Here is a 25,152-nt window from a genome sequence, read left to right as displayed (position 1 = left end):
TCCTTTGGATCGCCTTTTTCCCATCTTTCGCGTTGTTGAAAGAATTCATCTTTTGCGTTGTCAAAAGAATCGCCTTACTCCTTTGGATCGCCTTATCATCTTTCGCGTTGTTGAAAGAATCGCCATGCTCCTTTGGATCGCCTTTTTCCATCTTTCGCGTTGTCGAAAGAATTCATCTTTTGCGTTGTCAAAAGAATCGCCTTACTCCTTTGGATCGCCTTATCGTCTTTCGCGTTGTTGAAAGAATTGCCTTGCTCCTTTGGATCGCCTTTTTCCATCTTTCGCGTTGTCGAAAGAATTCATCTTTTGCGTTGTCAAAAGAATCGCCTTACTCCTTTGGATCGCCTTATCGTCTTTCGCGTTGTTGAAAGAATCGCCTTGCTCCTTTGGATCGCCTTTTTCCATCTTTCGCGTTGTCGAAAGAATTCATCTTTTGCGTTGTCAAAAGAATCGCCTTACTCCTTTGGATCGCCTTATCGTCTTTCGCGTTGTTGAAAGAATCGCCTTGTTCCATTGGATCGCCTTTTGCCATCTTTCGCGTTGTCGAAAGAATTCATCTTTTGCGTTGTCAAAAGAATCGCCTTACTCCTTTGGATCGCTTTATCGTCTTTCGCGTTGTTGAAAGAATCGCCTTGTTCCATTGGATCGCCTTTTCCCATCTTTCGCGTTGTCGAAAGAATTCATCTTTTGCGTTGTCAAAAGAATCGCCTTACTCCTTTGGATCGCCTTGTCGTCTTTCGCGTTGTTGAAAGAATCGCCTTGTTCCTTTGGATCGCCTTTGTCATCTTTCGCGTTGTCGAAAGAATTCATCTTTTGCGTTGTCAAAAGAATCGCCTTGCTCCTTTGAATCGCCTTGTCATCTTTCGCGTTGTTGAAAGAATCGCCTTGTTCCTTTGGATTGCCTTGTTATCTTTCGCGTTGTCGAAAGAATTCATCTTTCGTGTTGTTGAAAGAGTCACATTATTCCTCTTCAAGAAAATTGTCTTATTCACCATCCAACTTACCATTTTCATTTTCCGCCCAATCAGGATAAGGGTACAAACCTGAGCCTCCTTTGATGAGGTATTTCATTTTCCGCCCAATCAGGATAAGGGTACAAACCTGAGCCTCCTTTGATGAGGTATTTCATTTTCCGCCCAATCAGGATAAGGGTACAAACCTGAGCCTCCTTTGATGAGGTATTTCATTTTCTGCCCAATCAGGATAAGGGTATAAACCTGAGCCTCCTTTGATGAGGTATTTCATTTTCCGCCCAATCAGGATAAGGGTACAAACCTGAGCCTCCTTTGATGAGGTATTTCATTTTCTGCCCAATCAGGATAAGGGTACAAACCTGAGCCTCCTTTGATGAGGTATTTCATTTTAACCTGAGCCTCCTTTGATGAGGTATTTCATTTTCTGCCCAATCAGGATAAGGGTACAAACCTGAGCCTCCTTTGATGAGGTATTTCATTTTCCGCCCAATTAGGATAAGGGTACAAACCTGAGCCTCCTTTGATGAGGTATTTCATTTTTCGCCCAATCAGGATAAGGGTACAAACCTGAGCCTCCTTTGATGAGGTATTTCGTTTTCCGCCCAATCAGGATAAGGGTACAAACCTGAGCTTCATTCTGATGAGGTATTTTATTTCCCGATCAGGTTAAGGGTTAAACCTGAGCCTCATTTTGATGAGGTATTTCATTTCCCGGTCAGGTTAAGGGTCAAACCTGAGCTTCGTTTCTACACGAGGTATTTCCTGTCCCATCCATGTTAAGGGCAAAACCTGAATCTCACTTCTTTTGAGGTAAAATTTTTCTTCTTTCTTCTCCATTTCATATCTACCATTTTCATCAAGGCTAAATCTCTTCATATCCAGTCAGATCCTTCTAACTGGGGCATTTTTATAGCCAAAATTTGGTGTGTTTTTCTTTGCCACTAAGCTCGTCCTCAAGACGGCTTAGTAGCAAAGAGGGGCATCTGTAAACACCCCAAATTTTGCTCATCCATTCTCAAATAACCCTCCTCGTATAGTGCCAACCCTGTCAGGTCAGTGTAGGAGTCAAAGCCCGAGTCAGTTTCAGAAAATCACCATTTTACCTATTTTTATTAGGAAAATTACCATTTTACCCCTAGGTCATCCCAGACCCCAGTCAGTCGGAGTCAACCAAGCTCATTGGTCAGTTCAAGACAATTAGAATATCAGTCATCTCAAGCTCATTTGAGCTCACAATGAACAGACCATTTCCATTTCTGACCATTCCTGTCAAGATGGGATCATTTCTTCAGAAATGAGCTTATTTCTCACTCAAATCCAAACCAATTGTCTCTGAGTCAGTCATTCATAGTCAGTCATACTCCCCAGAGTCTAACTTGAGCTCACCACGAGTTTGAGTGCTCCAGTTTCAGTTCAAAATCATTTTCAAATGTCTAGGAGCCCATTTTAGTCCATTTTAGCTCTTTCAGCTGAAATTAAGTTGAGTTCAGTCAATTGAGCTAGTGTTCAAGCTTTGATTTTAGTTCATGTCAGTATCACTGACCTTTGTTATAGCTCAAACATAGCTCAGGTTCGTAATTCACTTCGCTCCAGTGATCATTTCGTACCATTTCTCTAAAAATGGCAACTTTTCTTGAAAATTCAGTCAGAAAGGTCAGTTGAGTCAGTGCCTGGTCAGTTCATTTGAGTTCTGAAACTCTAAAACCCAGCTCAATCTAGCTCATCTCAGTTCAATCCAGCTCGAACCCCAATTTTCAGTGTCACTCTGACCCAGTAGAGTCCCAAAAACCATTTCTTGAGCTATTTTGCAAATTTTCTCAATTTTAATGTTTTTTAAAACTGATACAAGTGTCAATCGGGGTCTGACATCCAAAATTCTTCATTCAGGATCTGCATTTCGCATAGCATTTCATGTCATTTCATATCATTTCTCAGCATTTCATAACATTTCATCACATTTCATTTCATTTTCGAAGTCCAGAACTCACGTTTTATAAATTTCAATCCAGATCGAGTTTTAAAAGCTTTTAGAAATCAATTTCAAACCCTGGGTTTCCAAAATTGACATTTTACCCCCAAGAGTCTAAATTTGGAAATATTTTCTCAAGAAAAATAATCTGGATTTATTTCAAACTCAATTTTTTTGAATTCTACACTGCATTTGCTTCGCAACGGGGTATTGAACTTCAAAATCTGAGCTCATTTCAAAAACTGCCAAAAATAGCTCGTTTCGGTTGGAAGCATTTTCTCGAGAAAAACAATCTGGATTTCTTTCAAAATTACATTTTTAAATTCTACTCTGGATTTGCTTCGCAACGGGGTATTGAACTTCAAAATCCGAGCTTGTTTAAAAAACTGCCAAAAATAGCTCGTTTCGTCTAGAAACTTTCTGAAAAGACTATTTTACCCCTCTAATCTTCAAAATGAATTTCAAAATTGAAATTTGGACCCGCTCTGAGATGGCCCATTCATTTGCGCTTCTATTTTATTTAAAAAAAAAAAAAAGATGCTTCTTTTTATTTGTTTATTTTTGTTTTTATTGATTTTTATTTTAGAGAGGTGGGACCCACAAGGTGGTAGCCCAAACCTCCAGCCCCTCTTTTTCTCTATTTCCTTTCTCTCTTCCTCTCCTTTCCCTTTCCTCCTTCCTTTCTTTCCTTCTTTCTTTCTTTTCTTTCTTTCTTCTTCCTTTTTCTTTTCTTTCTTTCTTTCTTTATTTCCTCCTTTCTTTCCTCTCCTAGCCACTCACGTATGGGATTTTCCAGCTTCCTTCCCTTCCTCTTTCCCTCTCCTTTCTTTCTTTCTTTCCTTTCCCTTCTTCCCCTCTTCTTTCCTTTTCTTTCCCTTCCTTCTTTCCCCTTTCTTCCTTACTTCCTTTCCATCTTTTTCAAAGCAAAAGCTGCGGCCATAGCCATTCACGTATGGCTTATTAGATAACAATGAAAACTTAGGTTTTGATAAGAAATCAAAACCTAAGTTCAATACAAAAAAAAAAAAAAAAAGAAAGAGACGGATGGAATTTTTCAACTAACGTCTCTCTCTCTCTCTCTCTCTCTCTCTCTCTCTCTCTCTCTCTCTCTCTCTCTCTCTCTCTCTCTCTCTCTCTCTCTCTCTCTCTCTCTCTCTTTTGGCTGCAGCTATCCTTGGCTGCAACTCCCAGCCATTGAAGCCACCTCCAGAGTTCCTTCCTCCAGCCAACAGCCGGCCTCCACTTTGAAGCACCATCAACGTCTTCACCTCCAGCCCAGCCAGCTTCACCAGGGATCCACAGCAGCTTTTTCTTCAGCCACCACAGCAACCAGCAACCTCCAGCCAACAGCAAGAACACCCAGCCATCCACTTTCAACAGCCACTCCAGCACAACTGAAGCCCACCTTCAAACTTGTGGCGGCAACCTCCTCCATCACGCCATCTCCACGGCTACCTTTTGGTCCCCAAGCCACAACACTATTTCCTTCAACGTATGACCAGAAGGCCCCTCCTTGGTGTAATCCCTCCAGTGGATGCAGTCATACACCACCAGTTGTGGCCCCCAGCCTCTGCAACTTTGAAGCCTCTCCGGTTGGTGCCTATTAACACTCCTTCAAATAAAACTCAGCCAAATCCTAAGGTAAGACCCCTTTGCTTGGTAGATTTTTAATATTTGCATTATTTTGCCATGCTTCTTTCTATGCGATTTTTCCCTTTTGTCGCATCTTGACATGAGCACTCCAAGATTTATCTTCATGAGGGTGATGTGCAGTTAAGCTCGATCGGATCCAAGAGTATATAAAGAGTTTCTTCCATGGTCGTGAATAAAAAAAAAAAAACACATATCACATGTGTAGGCTATGTGAAGGGTGAGATCCATCCATTACATGAATTGGATCTTTCCTTTGAGAGCCAACAACAAAATTGATCATACCCCTGTCATTTATCTTTTTATTTTTGTTATCATGTAGTTTTTATGTTGTATTTAGAAAAAAAAAATTTCAATTTCATAAGCATTTAATGTAGTTTTATTGATATTTAATTTAGGTTTGATTTATGCATCATGTCCAATTATGATCTTATGTGTAATTTCCTATTAAAAAATCCAAAAAAATACATAGTAGTCTTAGTCATATGTTTTTGTTGTACTGCCGAAAATTTGATTCAATTCGAGTTTTGGAACCCTATCAAACAAATCAAACCCTAAATCGGGTTTTCTGTCATCCAGAAATTTCAATTCCTGCTTTAGCAGACAAGAACCTCCAACACCGCCCTTGTGGGAGATTCAAATCGTCCTCCAAAAATCACAGTAGATTTATGATTGAATCTACTAATGATCTGGAAATTTTGAGGTTTTTCCAGTCAGCTTTGACCTCTTTAAAAAATCAGATTTCTCAGACCCCTGGGAAAATCTTGATTTTCTTTTGTCAGGATATAGACAGATCTTAATGCACCGATTCCTCCAAATCTGTAGTCCGTCTGCAAAAACTTTAAACATGAAAGTTGTTCCTAACATGATTTCCTGTCATTTCCCAAAATTTGGGAATTTTTGGATCTGTTTCATTATTTCTCCCGGATTTTCTCTTTCTGTCTAACAGATTCCAATGTAAAGAAATTCCAGAGATTTAGGTCTCTGATAACAGTGTGACCTTTTCCAAACCGTAACCCGAATCCCAATAGTGTCAAAATATAAAATTTTCCTACGTTTGTCAGGGGCATTTTCCCACAATTTCAGCCATTTTCCCATCTGTCTGCTATTTTTACCACATTTTCTACCGAAACCTGTATGTTTCCTTCATTTACTAGAGTCGCCGGATTCCGATCCGATTTGCCGGAGTGATACAGCTCCGACCATAGGTCAAAACCAGAAAGTGTAAAAGGAAAAAATCTTTGCCTTACTGTCCTCTGTCATCCCATAAAATTTGGGAGATTTTTATGGAAGTTTGATATCCTAAATCCCCTTTAGAATCAATATTTTAGTCAAAAATCATGAAATTTAGGGTTTTTATTTGAATTTTTATATTTAAAAATACAAAAAAATTATATTTTCGAGCTTCATTCTGTTTTTAGGGTTATTTTAGGTGTTCATGCCAAATTTGGTTTAATTTCAAGTTCATTTGCTCTATGTGTTAGTTTATCTTTAAATTCAGAAGCGAAAATCAAGCGAAAATCAGGTTAAATTTTATATTTATGATATTTTCGCCATTTTAGGGTTTTTATCATGTACATAAGCATGTAGAATCATATTAGGGTTAATTTCAATGTCATTTTCATTTCATATTTTTCAATTTTACAAAATTTATTTCAGAAAACCTTGGTTTCAAGGCCATAGTCTTGTTATCGGGGGTATTTTAGTCATTTTGACCTAAATTTCGAAATTTCAATTTCTAATTCTCCAAAATTTCATGAATATCATCATATTTTATCATATTATGCTTGATTTATTTCATTTGATTTTCAAAATTCCAAAATTTATAAAAATTCTTTCAAAAAACCCTAATTTCAAGGTCATCAGGGGTATTTTGGTCATTTTGACCCCAACTTCGAATTTTCAAGTTTATTTTCAAAATTTATTCATTATTTATTATGTTTATATCAAAGGGGGTATGAATTTGGGTTTATATCTGAATAATATCCGATAATTCTCCATATTTTTGGATAAATTCAGAAAAACCTACATTTTTGTGCTAATTTTATTTTCCAGTTTTGCAGGAACATTCAAGAAGAAGACTTAGCTTTTATTTTTTATTTCAATTAAATGTAACCTCAAATGTAATAATTTGGAATAAGAGTTACTTTTCTGCTTAGAATAGGGTTGCATTGCATATAGTTTAATTTATACAAATTTCAATATGTGATGTATGATTCATGCACATTATTTCAAATTCACTATGGTTTACACGAATGGCACGTGCACAAGCTCTTATGGAGTTTATAAACTTGGTGGGATTCGTATTTATGGCCATAGTCAGAATACGAAGAAAACCAAGATTTATGATCTTTATATCAGCCACATTCAGCCTACACTCTTAGGCTAACTTCAAAAATGCACTGCATTTCTCAAAGTTTCAAAAGGATTTCCCAATTCCTCAATGAAATTCCCTTTTCAAATTCATATTCATTCATTCATATCATTCAAATTGCATTATTTTCAAACTCATTTTCCAATTTCAATTTCAGAAAATTCAATTTTCTCAAGAATTTCCAAGTCTTTGTCAGGATCTGATTTTCTCAAAATTCTAAGTTTTCAAATGACATTTCAAAGCATTTCCCAAGTTCAAATCAAGATTTTCCTATATTTTTGAATTCTCAAATTTCAAAATCCAAAGTTTTCAGAAATTCATTTTCTCATATTTTCCAGTTTTCTTGAGAATTCATTTTCCATTTCAAAAGTCATTTTCCAATACATTTCTTAGATTTTCTCAAGATTCTCAAATCCATTTTCTCATAAAAGCAATTCCAAGTTTCCAATCTCAAAACCAATTTTCTCAGATTTTCAAGTTTTCCTGAGAAATCACTTTTCAATGCAAATTTCTGATTTCCCATGAAATTCAATGATTTTCCCAAAAACTCCAATTTCAAGCACTTTTCCAATCATTTTCCAAATGTATTTCAATTTTCTAAAGCAAACATCATATTTTCTCAAACTTGCATTTTTTAAAAATTCCATAGCACAAGCCTCATTCTTTGTGCATTCTAGGAAAAATAGAGCATAATTTAGATATTTGAGTCGAGTTAAAGCACATAATTGGTCCTTGGTTTAATTACCCCTGGTAAAGGCGCCAGGAACGGTTGAACCTCGTACCGACAGGCGGATCCCATTCTACGGAATTTTCCCGCAAATTTTCAAAACGGAGGCGAGTAAATTTTCAAAAATCATTTTCAAAACTTTGGTCGAGTTTGACTCGCGAAATTCGTTTCTCTCTCGCAAGGGAGGGGAACCATTTTGCGATGATAACATTTCCTCATAGCCATTTTGGGAGTCGATGTCAGCGAGTGGATCTATCGCACGGCATACCATGCTCCTTTACAAGATAATGGCGTTGATTGCGGCGTATTTGTAATGAAGTACATTGAAGCGATATACAATGGTGCAGAACCCTGTTTCGACGCTGTATGCCATTCCTTGGCCTCTGTTATTGGGAATTAAGGGCATCTCTATTGCTTCTAGTTTACAATCTGTTTTTGCAGGTTGATATACCCGGATTCCACGAAGAACTCTGCAAAAAGTTGACATCCTTTCTAATTTCGGAGGAGAAACTGACGGAGGCGAGGATCTAAAAGGCTTGTAATTGATAAAAGATGTGCACTCAACCTGCGTGATTGACAGTCGCAGGGTGAGACTGCGATGTGTGCAATGAACAAAGACTTCTAATGTTCGAAATGATAATATTCAACATCGCTATGAAATGTTGTATGCTTAAACATCGCTTTAATGTCGCGTTCGTATTTTATGAATAGTACAAAGCGATACGCTTGGTGGTCTAACGTCAAACTACACTGCTACGACCATGAAAACTTGTGCTAGCATTTGAAAATTGCTTGAATTTTAAACGACGGTTTCTTCAATTATGATCTTACAGACCTATGAAAAAGGTATAGACGGATACGACAACTGCGTCGAAGCCGCCTATGCACTCGATTCAAGAATAAGTCGTTTATGCAGGAATTGTCGATTATGTCGGTTCCTTATTCGCGAAGCAAAGTGGAATTGTGTGTTGTGTCATTCAAATATTAATGAAACGTCCTATCACCCTCCGTCAGTTTTCGAGTATATACGTCAGTTTCATTAAACCAAAAGCAAATCTTAAATAAAAAAGCACTCCGCATTAATGAAAACAATGTCATGCCAGAGGGCTATTCTGAATCGTAGTCAATGCGATTGGACCGAATCTTTGGGTCTCAAATAAATCCACAAGTACGTCTCAAGAAATCGCCTTAGGTGTACATTACCGTCGGTTCATCAATACAGCGATTTCTAAGAACAAACATTTATTATTGATAAGTTCACGTAATGCGATATTTAGAAATATCTTTCGCCGTACAGTATTCTTCATTGCTTAAGAACAACTTTACCAGCATTGGTTATGTGTATACAACACAAAACTATTTCTGAATACAATTTACTTTTCATAGAACACCCGTCACCGGAACGAGATGAACACCCATCACCGGAACGACAAATCCGCTTAGACCTCGCTAGGGAGAGGAAGAGGACTTGGCGGAGCTCCTGCTGGCCACCCTCAGCGCGACTGCACCGACTGGGTTGCTGTCGAGGAGGACGGCGAGAACGGTGATGGAGGGGCTCGTTAGGTTGTACAAACAAAGCAATCGATAGGTTTCACTTTATACTATTTTGTCTGTCGTTCGTTTTAAACTCAATCAATTTTCCGCATATTTCATCGCGTATTACCGGCATATGTTCCTGCAACAAAACAGGTAATGTGAAACCAATATATAACAGGAATACCCAATAACATCGGATACGAAGCTCATACAGCGTGGAAACAAGGTTCTTCTCCATTGTATATTGCTTCAATATGCTTCATTACGAATATGCCACAATCGACCCCATTACTTTGTAACGGAGCATCGTCAGCACAGAGCAACATCCACTCACCAATGTCGACACCCATTTGCCCGTTAAGGAATCCCGCCTGTGAAAAAGGGATAATATATTACAGTCCGGTCCACCTCGAATAGCTACTTCACCTTTGGGTACAAGCTTACAAAATGCATAGCATCGCGTTCTACGCCACTGTGGTAGTCCAATGAGTTGTAGCACCATAGCTGTTTTAGCTGAAAATTCATCTCGTATAGGACCCAATGGTCTGGATGTTGCCAGAGTGTAGGAAGTAAAATCTGCGAATCGATAAAATCATTTTTTGTTCCAGAGACTTATCGTGTTGGGGATGTTACGAATAAACCTTAGATAAGAGGTTTGTTCACTTACCTTTCCAAATTTCGAAATGTCTACGCACTCATCATCGTTGTTCCAACAAGGTAGTGCATCTTCGAATCCTATGTCGTATGGCTTTCGCCGGACGTACATCTGTTGCACGAAATAGCAAGGTTCAACCACCAAGAAACGTGAGTACGTCATGAAAGCAAACAGAACAACAGCGGCCCAGACATACCATGAAATACGGGCTGATGATGCGTACTGTATTGCTCGTTGGGTTGCTCTGAATGTAATTGACAGAATCATACATTGTCTGGTTGCACAAAATTACGAACTTCAGAACATGCAAACCGATGACCTAAAAATTGATAGTGGACAAATACTTACAAAATTACTGATAGTGTTCCCATCTGCAAATTCATCTTGCATCGGCTCGATGTCATCTACGAACTCGTCAGGGCGTTGCCGCCCACCCGAGACTGTGGATGTTGCACTGAGTGCACCATGAGCGTGGTATTCAGGATTGGACATTGAAATTATTGTCTACAGTAAACAACACTAGTCCAAATACGACATGAAAAGGCAAATGTTCACTAAACCGCTCAGGCGTTTCAAAAAATATACCTCTTAAGCGCTAGTCCTAGTACTGTGGATGTGGTTGTCTTCTTGTTCAGAGCCGTGCATGGCCGTTTTGCTCCCATCGTCCACTCCATTGGCGTCGTGCATGGTCGTTTAGCTCCCATCCTCCTATCAGTTTGCTCCATGCCTGGTCGTTTTTCTCCCCTCGTCCACTCCTCTGGCGCCGTGTCTGGTCGTTTTGCTACCATCGTCCTCTCCGTTGCCGTCGTGCCCGGTCGTAGTGCTCCCATCGTCTTTGGCGTCGTGCCGGGTCGTATTGCTCCACTCGTCCTCTTCTTGTCCGCCATGGCTGGTCGTACTGCTCCGATTGTCCCCTTCTTCGGCGCCATGCCTGGACGGAGATATCGGTGGCACCTTTTACAACGCAGATACTGAAATGCCGTCCTCACCTACAAAGGTAAAGTCCTTTAACGTGCAGCCATTTTTTGAAAACAGTCCGCTAATTAATTGATTGCGTTTAAAAAAAATATAAATACGGCTTTTCGCATGCCGCCTTTTTTTTATAACCGCCGCCAAATTAAATGCTTGCGTTCGAAGTATTCAAAAATACGTCTTTCCATGCCGCTCATTAAGTTTTAAATATTCAAAAATACGTTTTCCACGTGTGATTTGATATTCGAACAATACCCGCAAATCACTATGCTGCGATACCACAGATCGCTCTCCGACTCAAAGCACGAAGTATCCAGCGATGGCAACAAATCCTTTCCTTATCTATTGATTATTTAACACAAATACCTTTTCACGATTATCGTATATGGATACAAACCTTTGTGCCATCAGAACTCGTTAAATTATTGTTCATGGCTTAGATCGCCAATACTTTGTGCGCTATTCTTTCGAGGCGAAGACAAATACAGCGATTGCTAAACAGAAATGCTATATCTTAGCGATGCCAAAGAGGTTAGGCAATGCCACGATTTCTGAAAAAACATCTATTTTCGTTTAAAGTTTATTTATTACCGAGACCCAAAGTCGGAAAGATGTAATAATAAAGAATTAAACAGTAAAAGAATTTCACGTTACCGCAACTCATTATACAATTACAACAAATGTATAGCGTGATAAAAATGAAAATCTCGGATTTATTCCGAGTCACTGGACGAATCTGATGAAATTTCATAGACTTGTCTCTCACTTTTTATTGGTGGACTGTCTATCCTGGGTGGCATCTTCGTTGTGAAACCTTGCCTAAGAAGACTGGTCATCATGTCCACCACTGCATTCAATTGAATGCCCATAGTGCTTACTTCTGTCCTTAATTTCTTATTCTCCCTCTCAATAAGTTCGAACCTTGCGACAGAGACAGTCTTCTCTTTTGGAGCAAGTGTTCGGTCTTCCTCGTGATTTGTTACTGATGGACTAGTCGTATTAACCAGAGCGAGACGACGTTTTGGTTGTTGAGGCTGAGCTACAACATGAGAAGGGACAGTTGGGAGGCATGGGTTGACAATTTTCTTAATCTTCCGATTTCGCCGCATTGGTTCCCAATAGCTTTCGAAATAGAAGGGATCAAATTGTCGTCCTTCATGATCATACGGTACGACAGGGAAACCACCTGAGTTCCAATTTAATCATTCATCCCTGTAGCGATCGCTCTAATTCACGTGCCTGCCCCCACCAATATTCATCTTCCTTCTCACCTCCAAAGGCTTATTTGGAATAGACTGCCCCAAGCCAGATTGTAGAAGAACTCGACTACCTTGCTGCAACTCGGCTTCAAAATTGCAGAATAGCCACAAATCGCGGTCAGACAATCTGGTAGCCTCCGCAACAACGTCTTCATCATCGCCCCCATCTCCATAAGGTCTCCATAAAACCTGTACATTGGTAATTCTTTTTAATAACGAATGACAAATATATTAAAATTTATTTACGCATGATATGGCAACAACGATATACACTACGGAAGACAATCCTGCAGCGATGTATACTTAAGAATGTTGAACATTACAACGATTTATAATACTCAATGGTAAATGCTGACGTGATTGTAAACAATTTTAGAACGTTTACCTCGTTTAATTGCAGCCCATCTAAAATGGACTTAGCATTATAAACTGCAACGTTTATTCTAGCCCAGCGACCGATCTTTGGAAAACCACAAATCGGAGGGCCACACCGTGGACGCAATGGGATAATATGTTCCAACGCCCAGGCCTAACAAAAAAAATATTATTAGCAACGCCACAGACTGCAATGAGATTTGTCTATAAATACTAAGTATGTAATCAACAAATACCTGAACAAATGGCCAAAATCCGCCAACTGTTTTCATACCATTACTCGCACGGTGGAGTTGACTGTACAGGTGTGCGAGCATAGCGGCACCCCAGGCATAGTTGTCGACTTTGTCTAAGTCTGCCAGGTACTGCAGCCACATGGAACTTATTCTCGAACCAGAACAATCGGAAAATAATGTAAGAGCAAAAAAATATAGAAGGAAGCCGCGCAACTCTTGGTCAGCTGTTTCAGATGCACAAGTAGCGGAGTGGCCTTCCCATTTATTACGAAAAACTGAGACCTTCATTGATGTGGAATTGCTTCCACCAGAAATACATTGACTCCATTCGTCCATCGACATTCCTAGAAGGGCAGTGCAGTTTTCCCTTGCGTTATAGTTTGAATGCCGTAATAGGACAGCACTGCCATCGCACTTAAGGTCAGTGATCCTTGCCACATCTTCTAGAGTCATGGTGATCTCAAAAGAATCAAACTGGAATGTGTTAGTCTTATCATTCCACTTATTTACCAGGTGAGTCATGGTATTCCAGCAAGTTTCAAAATATTGCTGGTCCAAAAGGCCACCGAAGTGCATATTTCGTAGTCGGTCCTTCTGATATGCACTCAGTTGACCATACCAAGACAGAACTACAGGCCATTGACAGCGACCTCCGAGCTTTTCACCTGGTGCTCTACTTCTCCTGTGACCTTCCTGTAACACAAAATAACATATTATTCCTACAAATTATAAATTACTTTCATTTGTACTTATAAATACTATTCTACTAACCGCTATAAATAATATCAGTTGCAGACATACTATCGTAGTAATCGCTATAAATATCAATACCTAACACAGTAATCACTATACCAAAATCGCTAAACATATTATTAAATCTTCGCAGACAGGACGGATATATTTACCTTGGTCGGTATTTTCTATTGTTCTCCCTCCAACCTGGGACTTTCTGGTGGGTCCACTGCCTCCAACTGCCTTTCAATCTCCATCTCTACCGGCTCCACCGTCGCATGCCTTTCTCTCGCCTTTCTTTCTCTCGCCTTCCTTTTCTCATCCTCCTTCTGCTTCCTTTCTCTGTCTCTATTCTCCTCCTCCTCCTTCTGCTTCCTTTCTCTCTCCTTTTCTGCCTGCTCCTTCTGATTCCTTTCTCTCTCGCGTTTCTCCTCCTCCTTCTCCTTCATTTCTCTCTCCCTTTTCTCCTCCTCCTCCTTCTCCTTCCTTTCTCTCTCCCTTTTCTCCTCCTCCTCCTTCTGCTTCCTTTCTCTCTACCTTTTCTCCTCCTCCTCCTTCTCCTTCATTTCTCTCTCCCTTTTCTCCTCCTCCTCCTGCTTCCTTTCTCTCTGCCTTTTCTCCTCCTCCTTCTCCTTCCTTTCTCTCTCCCTTTTCTCCTCCTACATCCTTTCTCTCTCCTTTTTCGCATCCTCCTCCTTCTTCCTTTCTCTCTCCTTTATCTCTTCCTCCTTCTGCTTCCTTTGTCTCTCCATTTTCGCCTCTTCCTCCTGCTTCTTCCTTTCCCTTTCCTTTTCTTCCTCCTCCTTCTCCTTCAGCCGCCTTTCTTTCTCTTCGATTTCTTGTTTCCTTCTTTGCCGCAGTTCTTCCACCTGCTTCTTCCTTTCCCTTTCCTTTTCTTCCTCCTTCTCCTTCCGCCGCCTTTCTTTCTCTTGCAGTTGTTGTTTTCTTCTTTCCTGCTTCTTCCTTTCTCTTTCCTTCTCTACCTCCTCCTCCTTCTCCTTCCGTTGCCTTTCCTTCTTTTCCTCATTCTCCTTCTGCTGCCTTTGCATTTCCTTAGCTTCCTCGAACTCCAACTCCCTCCTTCGCCTTTCCTTTTCTTCCTCAAACTGAGGAATATTCTGTTCCTTCTCTTCCTCCTCCTTATTCATTTGCCTTCGCCTCTCCTCCGCCTCCTTCAGTAGCCTTGCCTTGTGTCGCATTGCTCTACTCTCCAAGTTTCTCCTATGAGCCTTCGCCAGCATATTGCTAACATCCCTTTCCCACTCCTTCACCTTCTTCTTCCTCTTTTCCATCTGCTGTGCGTTAATCCTCCGCCTTCTATTTATATTCTCATTAATATTTCTGGCCTTTGCCTTCTCTTCGTCATCCTTGTTCTGCATCTTTCGTTCTTCAGAGTTCTTCCTTTGGTCCGCAGCCTCGATATCTGATGGATAATCCTCTGCATAATACGATTCCAAGGCTTTTTCTCTATCTTCATCGTTCTCAATCTTAAGTATATTTTGGTATCTTTCAAAAACTTTAGATAGATGGGACTGGCGGATCACTTCTCTAATAGACAACCCATAGAACGACGGGGTATCTCTAATCTGATGAGGCGCAGACATTGCTAACCTGCACAACACAATACACAATCATCATCATTAGAAATCGTCGGAATATTTGGGTTCATAATACAAATCCTTGTATAAGAACCAATCTTCAGTTTGAAGAAAGAAAACTTACACGAAACTCACCGAAACGATGGGAATTTGGATATTCCAACTGTAGAGTAAGCAACAGTAACAACTAATACGCAATAGAAGGTGGCAACGATGCTGCGACTGCGCGTAAGACGAAAACAGATGCTCTGGTAAAAAGGAAAGGATGCTCCGGCAACTCGAGATGAAAGCAAAGAATCTCCGGTAGAGTGCTTAGAGCGAGAAAGGATTTTTTTGAACTATTTGTATCATACAACATAACGCTTGCTACATACGCAAACTCTGCGGAACATTTTTCCGCGATATCGATGGAGGGCAGTTTTGTCATTTTCATGAACAGACGATTCAGTTTTCTAGAAGGAGGGCATTTATGTCCGTCCAAGGAAGAGGAACCGACGATTCAGTTTTCTAAAAGGAGGGTATTTATTTCTGTAAATTTTCAGCGATTTCTATTGTCATTTCATTCTCCATTTTAACTTCAACGATACATTACAACCACAATCATCAAAAGAAAGACTGCCCAAGCTAAGAGTCTTGAGAGAGTAGAGGAAGGCCTCACCACCCACCGAATAACAAAAAATACAACGACTCAACTTCAAGTGCAGTAAGGACCCAGAGTCGAATAAATTTAGAGGCAGCTCATCAGTAAGGACCCACAATAGTCAATGTGCAGGTCAGTCGGTGCTTGATGGAGCAATATAGGATCTTGTGATGGATGTGCACAGAAGCAGAAATAGAAGGGAGAGAGAGCGAGAGAGGGTTGATGAGCCCCCGGACCCCCCTCCTGTAAGGGCAAAAGGCCATGAACACGCTGGGAGGAGCCCTCAGACCCCCCTTCTGTAAGGGTAAAAGCTCTGAATCAGACTCCATAACTCTTCAAGTTGAATGATGCTACCCACACTGAGAGGAGCCCTCAGACCCTCCTCCTGTAAGGGTAAAAACTCTGAATCAGGCTCCACAACAGTAAATGTGCAGGTAAGTCGGTGCTTGATGGAGCAATGTATGATCTTCTAATGGATGTGCACAGAAGCAAAAATAGAAGGGAGAGAGAGAGAGAGCTAGAGGGTTGATGTTCATGGCCTCCTCCAGGGGAGATTTCTTTCTCGGATAATCCTGCAGTGCAGAGACTGGGTCTTAAATAATCATCTTTGGGGCACTTAAGTCTTTACAACCACTCCTTTTCAAGAACCGTCAGTTTTTTTGCACCAATGGAGGAGAGGGTACTTAAGTCTTTGCAATCGCATCAAACTCCAATGCTAATTAATCCTGACAAACATGGAGATACGAGACACACATGCTTACATACGTGGTGCTCTTTGGGACCCCCGATCATGAGATGTAGCTAACTGCCCTGTTCAGGGGGGGGGGGGACATATAACCTGCTTTGCTAGAAAAGCGACTGGTTTACACTTCCAGAAAAGCGACTGTCAGTACGACAGACATAGCCAGCTGACTAGGTCTCTGATCGGGGGGAGGTTTCCCGTTCCTCGTAAAAAACATAGGCAGGTCTTAAGATCTTATGTCAATCTGACAACCAATGAAGTTACCACCTTATAAAATTTTGTTGGTTGCATCCTTGAATTTTTTGAAAGGAGAAATTTCAGATCGGTTACTAACTTTTTTGCATAATTAGAAAATGCTCTTAACGGTTGGAAATTTTAGAAAAGAACGAAAGATTTGTTTTATGTAGCTCAAAAGCAAACATTTTATAACCAGTGAGGTGTTTTCTCATGTGGTAATCGGGGTCCCGTGTCAAGCTGAAGGCCCGGGATCGAATCCTTTTGCCACATCGGGGCAGCTGTTGTTCTGGTAGGGGTTTGCCTAATCGCATTTTGCTTTTAAAAAATACAGAATTTTTTTATAAAGCTAACTTCAGTTAACACTATCTTATTTTGGGTTAGCGTTAGCATAAAGATGTTACCATTTCACCCACCAACAAATGGAATACAAGTCTGATTGGGTTTTGTGAAGCCTAAGAAATAAGTGGGACTTTGATTTGATATCTACAAAAATAAACAATTAGTATTTAAGGGTATCAACGGGTCTGGTTTATTAGGATCGGAACCAAACCCTTTAAGGTCCCAATATATATATATATATATATATATATATATATATATATATATATATATATATATATATATATATATATAGTAATAAATAAGAAGACCCGAGTTCGGACCATAGTTTAAAAACTCGTCGGGTTGACCTGGCTCAGATCGCCCAGTCACTGGGTCAAAAAATAGGCGTGATCCGGCTTTAACAAAACTCCGCCAAGCCATGCCAGGACTCAATGGAGTCATGGGCTTGTCTTGCATATATACATATATAATACATTTTATACATAATTACCTATATTATATAAAATATAATATAAATATTATGTATATTATATATAAAAATATGATTATATATGTATTGATAAAATTATATATTAAATATATTATAAAAAAATATCATATAATGTATATTATATATAATATATTAATAAAATACTATAAAATATAGATAATATATACAAAAAATGACTTTACAGTTCAACAAAAATGACATGTTTCTTAAAAAAACCTTAAAATTTTTCAAATTGGTCTGCTGTCCAAAATCATAAATAATAACATATAGATATTTTTGCTTAGGGTCATTTTCGACTCGATACCAGCATCTAAAAAACTTATGCTTCTTTTTAAGAACAAAATGTAGGGTTATTCGTGATCCCTAACCTGTGGTTCCCAAAATCCTTTTTACACAATTTTTGAGTTTTTCTTATCTCTGATGAGTTTTTTGGTGATTCTGACGAGGTTGCGATATTCTTCTCATCGACTTCTTCTGTTAAATCAAAATGTGAGTTCTTTGTCGACCCCAACCTGTGGACCCCAAAATCCCCTTCACACATATAGTTTAGGGTTTTTTTCTAAAAGAATATAATATGTTTGTTTCGAAGATCTATGTTTGCTTTGAAAATGCTTTATCATATAAAAAATTAATATTTTTGCTTCTTTGAAGATGTTTATCTATTATTATATGATTTTTTATTTTTTTGTGTATGTGTAATGGGGCTTGGGTTGGCCGTGCACAAGGTGTTAAATTGGGTACTTGGTTTTGTAGAGTGGTTATTAAATGTATTCTATTATGAATAAATGTATATTTTATGTGGTTTATGTATGTAGTTAAGATGACTTTAGTATCTGCTAAAGTGCACTACCATGTGGCTAATGATCATAGTTAGAGATCTTTAGTTGTCCTCCAAAACATTAGCTTTAATGAATTAGTCGTTAGGTTGTCTAAAAAAATAGGACTAAGTGAAGAGTTAATCAGCCTTCGATATACATATTCGATATCCATAAGTGATGAACTATGAGGACTAGATGTTTTTGACGACTATGATGTAGAAGAGATGTTATTTAGTAGTGACGTTAACTTAGTGCATCGCATAGTTCAACAAGAAGCAATTGAAAGGGATGTTGAACAATCTATCGAGGTCAATGTGTTCTTGAACATCAAGATGTCCCAAGCAGTGAATGATATTAATGAACCAAACATGCAACTGTCCCAAATAATAAACGATAATAATGTTGTACAAGTGGAGAACATGCAGTTGCCTGAACCAATTAGGAATATAGATGTTGGACCTGCAGACAATGAAGAACTTCCATGAACAATTGAGGGTATACATTAACAGAGGATCACTAAAGAGGATGTATAACCACTTGAGCACCCTAGTTTTAGTGATCTGTATCCCAGCAATGATGCACAAAAAGACCTCTTAAAAGCCCAGACATTGGTATGTTGTGTGAGTTTTGTGAGCATTTGTTGGGCTTTAGAAATGTTTTAGGTTTATGCGCTAATGTTTAGGGTTTACTAGGTTCAAACTGGATGGTTCTCTTTTGCGAATGAGCAATTGAAAATCTTTGATGCAGAGGCATCTCAGTTGTATGAACGACTTTGTAAGGAAAGACTTAATGATTTTGAACAATTTCAATGGCTATCAATAGAGTCCAATGATCGAGAGGTTGTTATCGACAAAAGATTTAATGATGTCGATCATTGTCGTAAATTTTTGAAAGATTATGTGATCAAGAACAACTATAAAACAAAATTTAAGAAGGGTTGCAACAACAAAGTAGTTGTCGTATGCACGCAAAAGAATCTGCAGACTAAGATTGATTGCACCTGGAGGATCCATTGCACAAATGTGCGGGGAGCAGTGTTCTTTCAAGTGAAGAAGTATCAAAGGGAGCATATATGTAGTGGATCATTGAGCAACCTAGTAGTGGAAAACATGTCTTTCAAGTGGGTTTCATGTGTTATTCATGGACGATTGTACGATAACCTGAAGATGACTCCAAGAAAAATCATGAATGACATAAGTCGTGAGAAAGGTGTGGAGCTTAGTTACAAACAAATATGGCGTGGACGACAAGTGGGTAGGGTAGAGATATATGGTTCATTTGAAGACTCCTTCAGGTTGCTTTCCACCTATTGCCATCATTTAAAAATGATTAACCGAGGATCAAGGTTGGTCATTGAGACCGATATGCGAAATTGATTTATGTAAATGTTCCTATCTTTTTATCTATGCATTGATGAGTTTATTAAAGATTGCCCTATAGTTCTTCTTCTGGATGACACTTTCATAAAATAAAAATATATGGGTATATTGTTATCGGGCCATAATATTGATCCTTGTAGTCAAATATTTTTTATTGCCTTCGCAGTTGTGGATAGAGTGTCAAAAGATTCATGTGCATAGTTTTTGTCACACATAAAGCTATAATTGAATTGTTATAGAGTTGAGAACGTCACAGCTAAACAACAATTGATAGTCATCTCAGATAGGCATCTAGAGCTACAATATGATGTTCCGCTCGTATAGCCTAATTGTCATGTTAGATATTACATGAAGCACTTGACGAACAACTTTAAAATCGCTTTTCCTCCATCACTTGTACCACTTTAGTGGAGTGCAGCCAGTGTATCCACGTCAGCTAAGTGCATATACTTTCTTGACAAAATCAATGAGCAACGTAAAGACGCGTATACATATGTCACAAAACATGTTGCAAATAAATATTGGGCTAACAGTGAATTTCTAGCTAAGAGGTACGGGTGCTTAACCTCTAATGTAGTGTTGAGCTTCAATGTGTGAATTCTCACAATACGTGATAAACTCTTTTCTCTTTTTGAAAAGCTTTGTCTCATACTGATGAAACTTTATGAGTAAAGAAGGAATGACGAGTCACTCAAGAACGAGTCGAGTGTCGAGCCACGAGTCACTCAAGGATGAGCCAAGTGATGAGTCACCATGTTTTAAAACATTGGTCTGGACCCGAATGTTTGTTTAATACATGAGCTCGCCCGAGTATAGTTTATGAAATCTTGTACCAGACCCGAACTTGACCGGAGTTCCGATTAAGACCCATAATTTTTCAATATAAAAATGATAAAGAATATGATTTTACCAGGTATGGCCCTGGTTTGGTTCATGTAGTTCTTATCAGGTCTAAAATTGAAGAATAAATCTGGAATGACAAATGATTGAACATTGGATATCTGATGAGATAATCCAGGTTCAGAAAATAATTTGGACTCTGAATGTAAATAACAAAGTGAATTGAATAAAATGGTCCAGGTCCAGAATAAAAATGGGATATTGGAAATCAAATCTGGTATTGGATCCAATGTCAGAATTGAAACATGAATTCGATCTTGGATATAAATATAATATCAGATAAAGGGATTGATTCGAGTTCAGATTGGAAATTGTCTCAGCTTGAAGAATTGATAGATTTTGAATTTCATCTAAATTCTAGCTAGGGTTAGCTCAATTTCATCCAAAATGGGCTGAAATAAGCAAAAATGGACTCCAAGAATGTGGGAATAGATTTTGAATTGGAACTGGACCACTTGAAGGCTGACTCGGAGACAATTGGCTAGGATTCGAGTTAGAAATGAGCTCATTTCATAGAAAATGAACCAAATTTAGCTGAAATGAACATAAATTACTTATTGTGAGCTAAGAGGAGTTAAAAAATGACTGATATTCTAACTCTTTTGAACTTAAAATGAACTTGGCTAGGCCTAATTGACAAGGGTCTAAGGTGACCTAGGGGTAAAATGGTAATTTTTGCTGAAAAAATTAGGTAAAATGATACATAAACTGGAATAGACCTGGAGGTTACGATCCTACACTGTACTACAGGGGGTCAATATATGTGAGGGGAGTGTCCAGGGGTGAACCTGGAAAATTTGGGGTGTTTACAATAGTCATCTCAGATAGGCACCTAGGGCTAGAATATGTTGTTCCCCTTGTATAGCCTAATTGTCATGTTGAATATTGTATGAAGCACTTGACGAACAACTTTAAAACTGCTTTTGGCCCATCACTTATACCACTTTAGTGGAGTGCAGCCAGTGTAGCCACATCAGCTCAGTGCATATACTTTCTTGACAAAATCAATGAGCAGCGTAGAGACGCGTACACATATGTCACAAAACATGTTGTAAATAAATATTGGGCTAACAGTGAATTTATAGCTAAGAGGTACGGGTGCTTAACCTCTAATGTAGTGTTGAGCTTCAATGCGTGAATTCTCACAATACGTGATGAACCCTTTTCTCTTATTGAAAAGCTTTGTCTCATACTGATGAAACTTTATGAGTAAAGAAGGAATGACGAGTCACTCAATAACGAGCCGAGCGTCGAGTCACGAGTCACTCAACGATGAGCCAAGTGATGAGTCATCGTGTTTTAAAACACTGGCTCGGACCCGAAGGTCCGTTTAATACATGAGCCCGAGTATAGTTTGTGAAATTTTGTACCAGATCCGGACCTGATCGGAGTTCCGATTAAGACCCATAATTTTTCAATGTAAAAATGATAAAAAAATATGGTTTTACCAGGTATGGTCCTGGTTTGGTTCATGTAGTTCTTATCAGGTCTAAGTATGGTTTTTCTTATAGTGGACCCGATTAGACTCATGTCTTGACCTAATACCATACCCAAAAATCTAGTACACATCTGGTTCTACCTAGGGATGGGCATCGGGCCGGCCTTGAGCCAATATTGTGAAGCGGGCTGGGTCCGGCCCGGCGTGACCCAAACCCATTTATTTCTCTTTATTTCCATGATACAACTCAAAAACCTAATTTTTAATTAGTGCAACTAGTTAGGTAAGCAGTAATAATTAACAAATAGCAAGTTCTAGTGCAACTAATTAGGTAAATAGTAATAGTTGTTCAAGTTACTATATAATAGTTAATTTTTAAAATTTTATATTATTGAAAAAATTTAATAAATAACTCAAGCCCATTGAGCTGGCCAATGTATGTAACGGGCTGGGTTTTGGCCGAGTAGCTAATGGGTCCGGGCATAAAATTATGGCCCAAACCCAACCCAGGGCGGGCTGAGTCGGCTTGGCCCATCAGGCTCCCATGGCCCGTTGCCCACTCCTAGTTTCATCTGGTTTCGAACCAAACCCGACCGATTGACCCCACTGTTATTATTGCTATCTTTTATACAGGTGTTAATTACACCATTCGTTATGCTGCTAATTTGAGTAATGCAAGAACTTGTAAATAAAGGACAATAAGCAATGAAACGTGTAGGATAAGTTGGGTCAAATAACAATGTGTTACAAGGTAAATTCGTCTTACTTGGAACTTTTTTTTTTTATATTTACACAGAAAGTGTCCCCAGAATCAGATACCTTGTCGCGCTGGCTCTACCTGCCTTACCAATACTGTCCTGGCAGCGGAAAACTCTGCGGGCTTACCCCCTTGTCAGTTCACGTTTGGGAACCTAGAATTTTTGGATGTAAAGAAGGTCCTTACATGAGAAAAAGATGTCAAAGACTCCCCCGACTAGTACTACCTTTTCCATATTCTTCACCATATCCACGAAGGTGTCCAGGTTCAATGTACCCAATTTTGTTTCTAGTTAAAAATTGTCATGGCCAAATATATCTATGAACCCTTGTTAAGTGTTAAAACACAACACTGGAAAGCTATCAATCAACACTTTAGACTCCATTATGTGTTCCTTAAACACATTTAGCTAATCATTTTTAGGAAAAAATAAGTGGATGTTTACTTTCATTGAGATAGTTTTGTTGTATATATATAAGGGCCATGCAATGAGCATTTTACAAGCAGCTTCTGTTGGGAGGTCCCAAGCGTTCTCTCGAACACTTCACTAGTGTCCTAGTAAAGGACAACCTATTGAAGTGTTTGGGGGAACTCTAGGGGCCACTCAACTTTATCTGTCAGAGTGTTGCACCAATGTCCAACAAGACAGACATTCCATCAAGGCCTCTCTTCTTTAATTTGACAGGTTCCTTACGCAATCTCTTGTAGCAAGGTGCTTCACGTTGAGAGGTCCCAAGAGTTCCCTCAAACCCTTCATTGGGACCCTTAAGTAGTTGCCCTACTGAAGTGTTTGGGGGAACTCTATGGGCCATTCAACTCTCTGCTAAAGAAGTACAGTAATAGCAAAGCCATGGTCCTCATGGAGGTTGTATTTCAATCTCTAGCAATGCATTTCTATCTTAATAAACAAAATCTTTGTGATTTTTATTAATAAGCTATATCTGATATATTTTTAAAGACCTAAATGTAGCGTATATGCTCTAATCCCAAGACTTTTGCATGATTAACTCATCCTGTTGGGGATTGAATTATCTAAACCAAACTCAGGAAGCAGCTCTGGCCTTGAAGTTTAGAGGTTGAGTGGCACCCAGAGTTCCCCCAAAACACTTCAGTAGAGCCACCATATTTGAGGGAAGTTGCACTGAAGGGGTTGGAGTTACTCAAGGGGACTCCCAACATGCTGTGCCTTTCTCATTGCTTGTTTCTTGTTTGGTTAGAATGAAAAGTTTCTTGACTGCCATATTTATAGTTATCCACTATAAACTAAGCCTCTTTGGATGTATGGTTGGGATTTACCTGGTTCTAATATATGGTGACTTTCATTCTTCAGGCATGTATACATTGAACCTGGTCAGTTTTGAGACTGTTGCAGCGGAGGAATCATCACTGCGTGGCTAAAAAATCTTGCATATCCTTTTCTTGGGGATGTCATGATCTTTTCCCTTTGGCAGCCTTTGTTCTTTTTTTGCCAATCATGCTTCTTTTGGTTCATTCTTACATTTTAACCTGAGCCAAGCTGAGGTTTGAATTGAAAAAGTCTCTCTCTCTCTCTCTCTCTCTCTCTCTCTCTCTTGTGCTTTGCTTGATTCTAGTTTGAAGATAAACCAAACCGAAAAATCAAGTTGAATGAGTTGAATACTGTGTGTGTTGTGCTTTGCTTAGTTCTAGATTGAAGATAAACCGAGGACAAAACTCAAGTTGACAGGTTTGGACTCTCTCTCTGATCCCCATTGTTCCTTGATTTTACCTAAAATTTTCTAACCCATATCCAACCACCATAACCTCCCAACTCCACATAATCCATTCCTTATATATGTATGTTATTACAAGCTAGCATGCTTAATTGCCGGCATGCAAAGTAGACACAATAATGACTGTCATGCAACACTGTTGCTCAGGTGTGGATTCCATGTGTGTTGGATATATCTCTTCAATGACAGGAAAGATTCCAAAGATTTGCAGCTAAAAACATGCCTCCGGCATGCAAAGTATCGCATATTGATTTCTTGAAATTTTATAAAAATATGCCTCCGTCTCATATCGGATGATCGAATGGCCGATTCCCACTGAGTAAAGCATGTAGATCATATTCCAGAAGTTTATTTTCTTTTTTGTTATTGGACAGAGAAAGCTGCGGTTAAGCAGACTCCTACTGGTTAGGCAATCATACGATTGGGGTTTGAATTTGCAATGTCGCAACACAAGGTGACGTGCACTAACTGCTCCTGCCAGGCAAGGGGAGCCCGGTTGGTCATATTTCAAAAGTTAGTCTCATGAAAACTAACAAAGAAATTGGCATTTGTACCTCATGTGTTCATGCTCAGATTTGTTCCCATTTAGAACTGACCAGAC

Source organism: Nuphar pumila, chromosome 15, assembly GCF_984573655.1.
Source record: "Nuphar pumila chromosome 15, dmNupPumi1.hap1.1, whole genome shotgun sequence".
In the NCBI taxonomy this organism is placed as follows: Eukaryota; Viridiplantae; Streptophyta; class Magnoliopsida; order Nymphaeales; family Nymphaeaceae; genus Nuphar; species Nuphar pumila.
This window is presented reverse-complemented; position numbering follows the sequence as displayed.